The sequence below is a fragment of the Capsicum annuum genome, chromosome 7 (genome assembly GCF_002878395.1).
Source record: "Capsicum annuum cultivar UCD-10X-F1 chromosome 7, UCD10Xv1.1, whole genome shotgun sequence".
In the NCBI taxonomy this organism is placed as follows: Eukaryota; Viridiplantae; Streptophyta; class Magnoliopsida; order Solanales; family Solanaceae; genus Capsicum; species Capsicum annuum.
In genome coordinates this window covers 75,018,890-75,028,579 of record NC_061117.1, presented here as the reverse complement: position 1 = coordinate 75,028,579, position 9,690 = coordinate 75,018,890, and positions in this window count along the sequence as shown.

Sequence of the window (9,690 nt, the reverse complement as noted above, 5' to 3'; positions counted from 1 at the left end):
CTTTCTTAAAATCTACCCCTTTTGAAGCCTTATACGGCTATGTCCCTTCTCAAATTCCACTGGGTCCACTTCACAATCAATACACACTCTTGTTGGTCTTTTCCATGCTTAACGACAACTAATAATTCAAGCTCTTAAGGACAATCTTCACCAATATCAGGATCGTATGAATTGTTTTGCAGATAAAAATCATACAGAGAGGGAATTACAGGTCGGGGATTTGGTTTATCTTAAACTACAACCCTATCGACAAACTTCGGCAGTTGTTCATTGGAATTTAAAGCTTAATGCTAAATTCTATAGACCTTACAAGGTGTAACAACGTATAGAAATAGTGGCTTACCATCTAGATCTTCCGAAAGGATCCACCATCCACCCTGTATTTCACGTCTCACAGCTCAAACATCGTATCGGCCCTTCAGTTGTTGCTTATTTATTACCTCCCAGTTGTAATTTAGATGGATGCATCTTAGCCCAACCAGTGGCCATTTTGCAACGTCGCTTAGTTCAAGAAAATAATGTTGCCACTATTAAGCTTTTGGTTCAGGGGTCGAATCTTGGCCCCGAGGAATCCATATGGGAAGACTGGGGCTACTTGAAGAGTCATTTTCCAACATTTATAGCTCAACACCAACCTTGAGGACAATGTTGTTTTTGATCGGAGAGGAGGGGGTAGTGTAATAAATAAGAGATAAGAAAGGATAGAGAAATGAATTGGAGATTGTGACAAGTAAAATTAGGAAAATAGCTGGAATATCTAAGATATGAGGAGTTAAGGGTAGTGGATTACACGTGTAAGTCATCTGCAGAATAATAAGGGCATGAGTGGGTCATGTCCGAGTTGATCCAATGATAAAGAAGAGGTTAGAGCTAGAAAGATCAATGTAGTAGATTCATGGAGCAGTTGAGAATATCTGTTATATTCCCACTCAGAGGGAAGGGGATTGTTAAACGAACTTCTAGTATTTTCCTATCTATCTCAAAAATTGTCTCTTCTTTCTTCCTTATTCCTTCCTTCTTCTTTTTTTTTGAATTCTTCTTCTCAACCTCTCAATTTTAGGTGAATCACCATGGATAGATGCTAACAAGCTTCTGTCATTAGAGTATTTTAATGTAGTAGTTGACTGTAGTACTGTAATAGTTCCTAGAAATCAATAAAAAGCCTCAATTCTACTTGTATTGTGAAATTTGAGTATTTTCATTACAATTTTAGTGGTAATCCATTATATATAGTTAACTTAATCTAAAAGTAGACAGATTGGTTTTATGAGAAGAATATGGGTTACAGTCATGGAAAATTTTCAAGCAACACAGATGAATAAAATGAATAAATCCTTAACCCCAAAACACAGAGACCCAATTTAGAATTCAATTGAGGAGTACCAAAAGTCACTGAAGGTGAATCAAAATCTGTCTTTTTATTCACAGAAGACACAGAAAATACTAGCATATATAAAAGTATATGGCATGCACAAATAAAGTATAGATGGTACTTTATTTAGTATGATAATGATATGATACGAGCTTAAATTTATATAGCCGACCCCAACTTGTTTGGGACTAAAGTGTAGTTGTTGTAATTTGATCATATATAATATTGGACTAAAAGGAAGTTTCAATAAAGAAATGTGGACAATGAGGAATCATATTAACTTGTTTTGAGATAGTGGTGTAGTTTGTAGTAATTGTTTATTGTTTTATCTGTTGGTTTTGGTTTTCAACATCTTAGTTAATCCTATACAAATTCACGAACTCCTCAGCTTTAGCCTCCTTCAAGTCCTGAGGAAAGAACTGATCCAGGAAGGCACTAGAGAAGTCATCCTATGATGCCAACTCCACATCATCACCCCTCGACTTATCCCACTCATTTAACCATTGATATGCCACATCTTTCTATTGATATGCGGCAAATTCCACACCCTTAGAGTTAGAAGCATGCATCACCCAAAAAATCTTTTCCATCTCATCAATGGAACCTTGAGGATCTTCCTCAAGTTTAGAACCATTAAAAATACAAGATTTGAGCCTCATAAACTAGCCAACTCTAGTGGCCTCAGAAGAAGGAAAAACATCACTCTCACGCTCAGACTGGTAAGACTGAGAGGCCACCAACTAAGTAGATGGATAGATCAATGAAACTCAGCATTTGTCAAAGAACCTTAAGGAGATCGGGGAGGACTAATAGAATTTAGGAGAATCCTATGAGAGCCATCGGGATTAAGGGCCCTAGATCAGGTTTGAACTTTATATGTAGGACGGGTTTCATCGGCATTGTCCTTACGTGGGATAGAGGAGTTTCCATGAGCATTAGATCTTAGGGGAGGCATGATCTGAAATGCAAGAAAATGAATATTAGAGGAGATTTAAGACCCTAGACTTTATAGCTTAAAAACAGATAACAAGAAAGGAATATATTCCTAATTGCCTCGTAGCCTCTCCTTTATAAGTGTGGTGCACTATACACCCATAAAAGAGACTATACTAGACATGAATTTTTGTATACCAAATAACACCAAACCTAGGCTCTGATACCATCTTTTTCACAACCCAAACCAGGGCCTGGCTATGACGGGTATCTCAAGTCCACCGAAGATCGGTGACCACCCCTTGCCTTTCCAAATAGAAACATAACGTACCAAACATCAGTTGAATTCCAAACATATAACTAGATAGAGTAAATAAAGCTCAAAGTCTATGAAATGTCAGCCAATAATACCCTACCACAGTAATATCCACAAAGCCTCTAAATAAAATTGAAAACAAATCTTTGTCGAGACATGCCCCCGACTCTAATAATGACAATGACAGTGATGATGTTTATGATAATATAAAGTCTTTAATTCTACTTAAGGTTAAGAAACAGGAAGAATGATCAAGTATTTCGGAGAATGAAAGCTCACCACTTCTCTGCAATCGATCGATGAACTATGTCAATCCACCTAACTCTCTACAGAAAAAGTAGAAGTATCTCCAGTGCCTGCATTGCATAGGGATACAATGTCCAGATATGGTTAGTGGGTTAAGCACTAGTATGTACTTAGGGATAGGGGACAAAATAATGTCAAATTAAAATAAATTCAATACCATGCATACTTTGTTATATACATTTATAGTAATATGTTAGGATAGGGAATAAGGATTAACCTGAAGTAAAATATAATCTTGGACTCTGTAGCTCAACTATCATAACAAGAACCCATGGGCTATATGGATTCAGCTCTCCCTGCTAAAAGGGCCATAGTACGTGTTAGCCGCATGAACTGTAGGTATCAAGGAAGACCAGAGAACTCCCCAACCCCACATCAGTCAAAGATATAATATATCAATAATGTGAACCATGCACATAGGTCATAATGACCAAACCTTATGTCAACAAATATGAGTTTCCAATATAAGTCATTTAATACCCACACCTTCACGGCTTAGCAACATAACCCCCATCAAGCCTAATTTAAAATAAGTTTCACATAACATATTCATTAACCAAGGAACCAACCGTTATGGCATACCATGGGTATCGTCATACCATTACACTTCCAAGTTTATATTTATGACATAACAACTATATTAAATTCGGGGAATGCCTCAACCCCTTTTGTTCATTAAACCAAAACATAGCTAGCAAGGCCTTCCAAAAACCATGTTCATTATTTAACTTTTTATGCAATGCAAGTTATTTAGTAAGTTATTTAGTAAATAAGTCAAACCAAGTGACAAATTATATTTCAAGACCAATTTCACAATATGGGTTGAGGTCACCACTAATTTAATTGTCAAAGTTCATAAAATTAGGGAAAATCACCATTTCCTAGCTTATCCACCATACCCATGCACCCCATAAGTTCAAAACTCATAAATAAGGCCTGAACAATCATATGTAAATCATGGGAAACATTATTCAAAAATAAACATTCAAAACCCTCAACTCATGTTCCAATACCAACATCAAAACCACATGAATAACTTATTTAAAACATATGCTTTTACAAAATAATAGTTGGGAAAGAGTAACATGCCAGGGAATACCATAATTATAGAGGGAAATCAACCCTTGATCCCTTAGATGACCAACATCTTAGAAACCCTAACTATCTTAACCTTGGAGAATTTAGAGAGTTTGAGAGAGTTCTCTGAGTGATAAAGTATTGAAAATAATGTTCCAAGGGGATTTTATGGTTGTGGGTATTAAGTGGGTAAAGAGGGAAATGTCCAAAGTGCCCTCAACTTAAAAGCTGAAAAATTATCGCGTAGTCGCTATGGGTGACCTTGCGACTCATAGGGTCACCCTATGACTTGTTTAGTCTAGTCATAGTATGGAAAATACCCCTTGGACACCCATACTGGCCTGGTTATAAAAAGGACAATACGAGCCGTATCGTGACCCTATGACTCATAAGGTCCAAATCGTAGTCAAGATAGAACTACTAAGGCTCTACACTAGTTAACTTATGAAAAGAACATTAAGACTCATTAAGAGACCCTACAAATCATAGGGTCCTAGTCTTCACCATGAGAGTAACACTAAGGACACACACTGGTTTGGATACGATTGGGGTTCTATAACTCATCAAGACACTCTATGACTCATAGGGTGAGTCATAGTGAGGACAGTAAGTTCAAAACTCAAAAAATTTTAGGGGTCAAAGTCTGGGCATTACAGTACTGAGGTATACTCTTCCATTCTAGGACTAGATCATTAGGAAACTGATACTGAACTATTCTATTTCTATAGTAAACTAAGGCATATCAAGAGTGGAGCCAATTCATGCCAAGGATGACATTGAAATTGGTCATCACTAACTCTACAAGATCAACTGAACTAATTTTTTGAGATACTGTGATCGAGCAATTTTTGTACACTTGTCTAGCTAAGTTAGAATTACTGACTGGGGTAGACACTGAGAAGGGCTTTGCTAGGATTTCAATACTGATGCTAAAATATATTGTAATATAAGAAGTCACAAAGAAAAGTATGACTCTGAGACCTAACAAGGCAAACACATAAAGATGAAAGACATGTAACATACCAGTTACCATATAAGGAGAACCCTCCTAATCTTGCTGAGTCTGAAGGGCATAAAGTTAATTCTATAGCTGACACTATTTGCACTAGAAGTACCACTTTACTGAGTTAGGCGCCCTGCTGGTGTTGCTAAAGAATTAGAGCACTGGCAGAAGACGTGGCTATGGATGAGGAGTTCTAGTAGAACTGAAAATGATTTTGACCATCTGACCTCTATTAAGAAAAGTTGAAGCTACCGGTTCTAGCCTTCTTATTCTCTCTTTCTTTTTTCTTAAGCTTCTCTTTCTCAACCATCATTTTGGAAAGGTCCATCTCTTTAATTAATATCACAGTCCTACACTCCTTGACCATATACTCAAAAACTTTAGACATAAACTTACTCATTCTGTCTCTTGATTAACCACCATAGTCAGAGCATACCTCACCAACTGGGTAAACTTGAGAGAGTACTCCTTCATACTTATGCTGCCTTGATTGAGGTTAATAAACTCTTGCACTTTAGCTTCCCTCAACTCAGGTGGGAGAAACTATCTAAGAAGCCATAACAAATTTATCCCACTCTACAGGCCCTGTTTTGGCACCTCTAACCTCTTTCTACTACTCAACCTAGGTGTGAGACACCCCATGTAATTGGTAAGAAACTACGCAGCACTCTCACTAGAGGTGACACCCATAATATCTGTCATATTCTACACACAATCAAGAAAATCCTTGGGATCCTCTTAGGACTTAGATATAGAGAACACTAGGGGATTTATCTGAGTAAAGTCTTGGATCCTAAATACTGTCGTATTCACTACTGGGTCGGCTGAGGCAATGTCCTGTTGGTTATTCTAGGCAGCCATAGATTAAGCCAACTGAGAAAGTGGCCTAAAATTCAACATGGGAGACTTGCTCATTCAGAGGGTCTTCTTGAACAAGCGCCAGTGTAGGCTTGTCCCTATTTTTTCTTCCATTAATATTTATGGGAGGTATTTTCTGTAAATGGATAAAAGATAAGTTAGAAGAGGAATTTCAATAAAGTTAATGCTCCATCGTGTGACATAAATACTAAAAGAAGGGAGACTTTCCTAAAATGTTTCATAGCCATGAACAAGACTCTACTCAACACAACTTTTAGACATCCTAGGACACTTTAAACCTTGTGCTCGGGTACCAAGTTTTTCATGACCCAAGGCTACCCCTAGTCGTAACACTGTGCCTAGAGTCACGAGTGACCCTAATCTAACCATTGTCTAGCACCTGCTGTGAACAATGAGGAATATAGTGAAGTAATATGTGGAAGAAAAACCAAAATTTTGAATAACAAATAATACTAAAGGAAATACTTAAAATGTTTGAACATCTGATAAAAACTAAAAACAAGTCTGACTATCTGAAAGCCTCTAAAACACGGGGAGTTGATGGGACAAGCCCCCAACTAACTCCGACTAGATGAAATAAGATAAGGTGCTAAAAATAATAACTGATAACTTTTCCTCGATGGATGAGGACTCACCACAACTATTGTTGGGTAGCACACGAACTGTCAAAGTACGATTGGGGACCAAAGCATCTGAACCTATATTATAAGACAATATACAACAAAAGAGTATGCAATCCGTACTTTGAATGTACTAAGTATGAAGGGTGGGAAGGCTAACTGATATAACTAATCATGAATGCTTAAACATATAAATAAATACAAGACCATGTATATACATATGTTGAATAAACTAAAGAACTAAATAGCTGAATACAAGGTCATGTATGTCTAACTGAAAGCATAAGCTGAATATAAATTGAATTTGAAATTAAATTGGAGACTGTGGGAGCTAACTACAACCGACATACCCCAATCTAAGCAAAATTAGGATCCAACTAGTAACCCCAATTGGGTGGGTGTTAGTACCTTGCCAGGGATACTAATACTAGATGGCGTGGATCCACTAATTTGATGTTTCGAAGGACTAGGGTTTTATGCCTCTACTGATGAGGGACCCCTAATAACTTATGGTGGAGATATAGTTCTGGAACTCAAGGATTTCTACTAACAGTCTTATGCCTAACTGATGGGGAAACCATCATCCCTATAGTTACTCGGTGCTAAGTATTACTACCAACTGAATGACACTGGTACTGATATTTATTTAACATGATCTCATACTGATAAATGTTTATCACAATAATGTCCTGAATTTTACTAATACAAGATTAATATGAATGACTTGTAACCTAGAAACTGTAAAATGCATGATTTCCTAGGTATCGGGAGTTCATAAACCGCCAATATAAACTAATGCAACTGATCACAGTGATAATAAAGTAATCATGAGATAGAAAATCACAAACAATAATCAACATGGCATCAACTAAGCATGGTATAGGTGACTGTGATTATCAAACATATGGAAACACAATTTTACATAGGGAAACATATTATTATGGTTTGTATTCAAAGAAATTTAGGGAAAATTAATAAAACCTATGTATGACTTAATATTCCATAAAAAGGGAAAAGAGTTTATACTTGTAAAGTTCAGGAAAATTTTGGGACTCAATGGGTGGAAGGGACCCATTGATGAAATCTCACATACGTGAGAGTAGAATCCCTGGAGAATTTCTTGGATTTGATCTTGCCCTTGAGAAATCCTAGTTTGCTTGAGAAAGATGAGAAAATCATCTGTTTTGGTCTCTCTTGGATACAGTTTATGATTATGTCAACACTTGGTAAGCAAAAAGAATGTGGGTTTGGATTTTAAAGAAGTGGGAAAAGACGTAGAAGTCCCTGTAAAAACATACAAAAAAATATGCTGGCAGTCGTTATGGCTCACCTTATGACTCGTTACGATTGGTCACGAGTCGTGAGCTGTCATAACCTAGTGTCCTGGGATCCTGGGTATATTATGGTCTGACTATGACTATCTTCTAATGACTCATTATGACTGACTATGAGTCGTTGGGGGAAGTCGTAAGCTTGATTCTTAGATCCTTTACAGGTCAAGCTGTTGGTCTACACAATGACTCATAAGGTCAGACTACGAGTCATGAGTTGTACTCATAACCACTGGAAGGGACTTTTGGCTAAATACTACTTTGACTATGTATTCTTTCTTACGACTCATAATATCAGGTAACGAGTCATAAGGTTGAGTCGTAATCACTGGGCTAAAACTTGGGACCCTTATTGTTGTGACTACGACTTCTTGTAATGACTCGTAAGGTCTGGTTATGGGTTGTCAAGTGAGTTGTGGTCACTGTTAGCTGAAAGATTCCTGAAGTGGAAATCTGCATAACTTTTTACCATGATGTCGGATTAGAGCGAGACCTGTGACGTTCGAAAGCTAACTAAATGCACAATCTTTTGAGAGGTTTAGAACATGAAAACTTGAGGCATTACAATTTGATTGATATTTGATTAAAGCAACAAAAATCTAAAGGAATATTTAGACATATATCTCCTAATTAGGGCATTTGGAAGACTATTGATCAACCACTGATGGGGAGGTATGGATATGCCGGGACACTAACACATACATAATCTTAAAGCTTTATAGAAGAGGACTAGTTGATTCACTACCAAGTGAAATAAATCTAAAATGATCTTAACTGCCTACTCATTGTAATCTATGGCTTTAAAAATAGAGAGCTAACGAAATCTCTATGGGATTTACTAAAAGATATAGATGAAGGTATCAAAACTCTATGGATCATGGGAGAAACTTTAATACTTTAATCTACCCTCAAGATAGGAAAGTTGGAAATTTATTTTAATATGTTGAGATTTAAGGATTCTATTGGTTGCATGAGTGACCTATTATTAACTAAAGTTGAATGGAAGCGTGACTACTACACCTGGTCATACAAACAACAAAGAAGTGATAAAATTTGAAATAGGTTGGATTAAATGTTTGGAAACTTTGAATAAATGATGAAATAAAGACATTTTCAAGTGGAATATGATTTTTGCAGCATCTCAAAACACTCTCCCATGTTCCTAGCTTTAAAGAATTCTCAAGAAAGCATCAAGGTTCCTTTTAAATCCTTTAATGCTTAAGCTAAGCATAGCAAGTTTCAAATTTTAGTTGATAGAGTTTGGCAATAGGACATTTCTAGAAGGAAGATGGGTAATGTATGGGAAAATCGTAAAGCAATTAAACCAGGACTTAAGTAAATAACAATGAAGAGTTCAAGAACACTACACGCAAGATTGATAAAGCAATAATTGGCTTGGTTTGTGTCCATAGGCAGATGTAGATTCAATTTACTAATTAGTTATAAGCATTTAAAGAAGTGGTTTATGTTAGAGGAGTGTATTAATGTGTCATGGTTACATGGAACTTTTGATGCTTAAAAAAATAAAAATATGCTAGCTCGAAGGCTTGTTTATGTGGATATGATGTGTTTATGTTAGTTTTATAATAAATCAAAGTTCAAATGTGAGAAATTGAATAAGAATGGAAAATATACTAAGTGTTGGCACCTGATACTTAGCCAAGGCTCGCTAGGTCACACTAAGAGACAAGGATTGAGTCGTTATGTTGTCAATGGCAGAAGTCTTAATGATTAAAAGTTGTACACTAGCTACGACAGTTGGCTATAAGCCATTGGGAGAGGCTACAAGCCATACCATGACTTGTTTGGAGTGAATTTTCAAAAAGTCCTATAGAGGTATAATTGATGCCAAT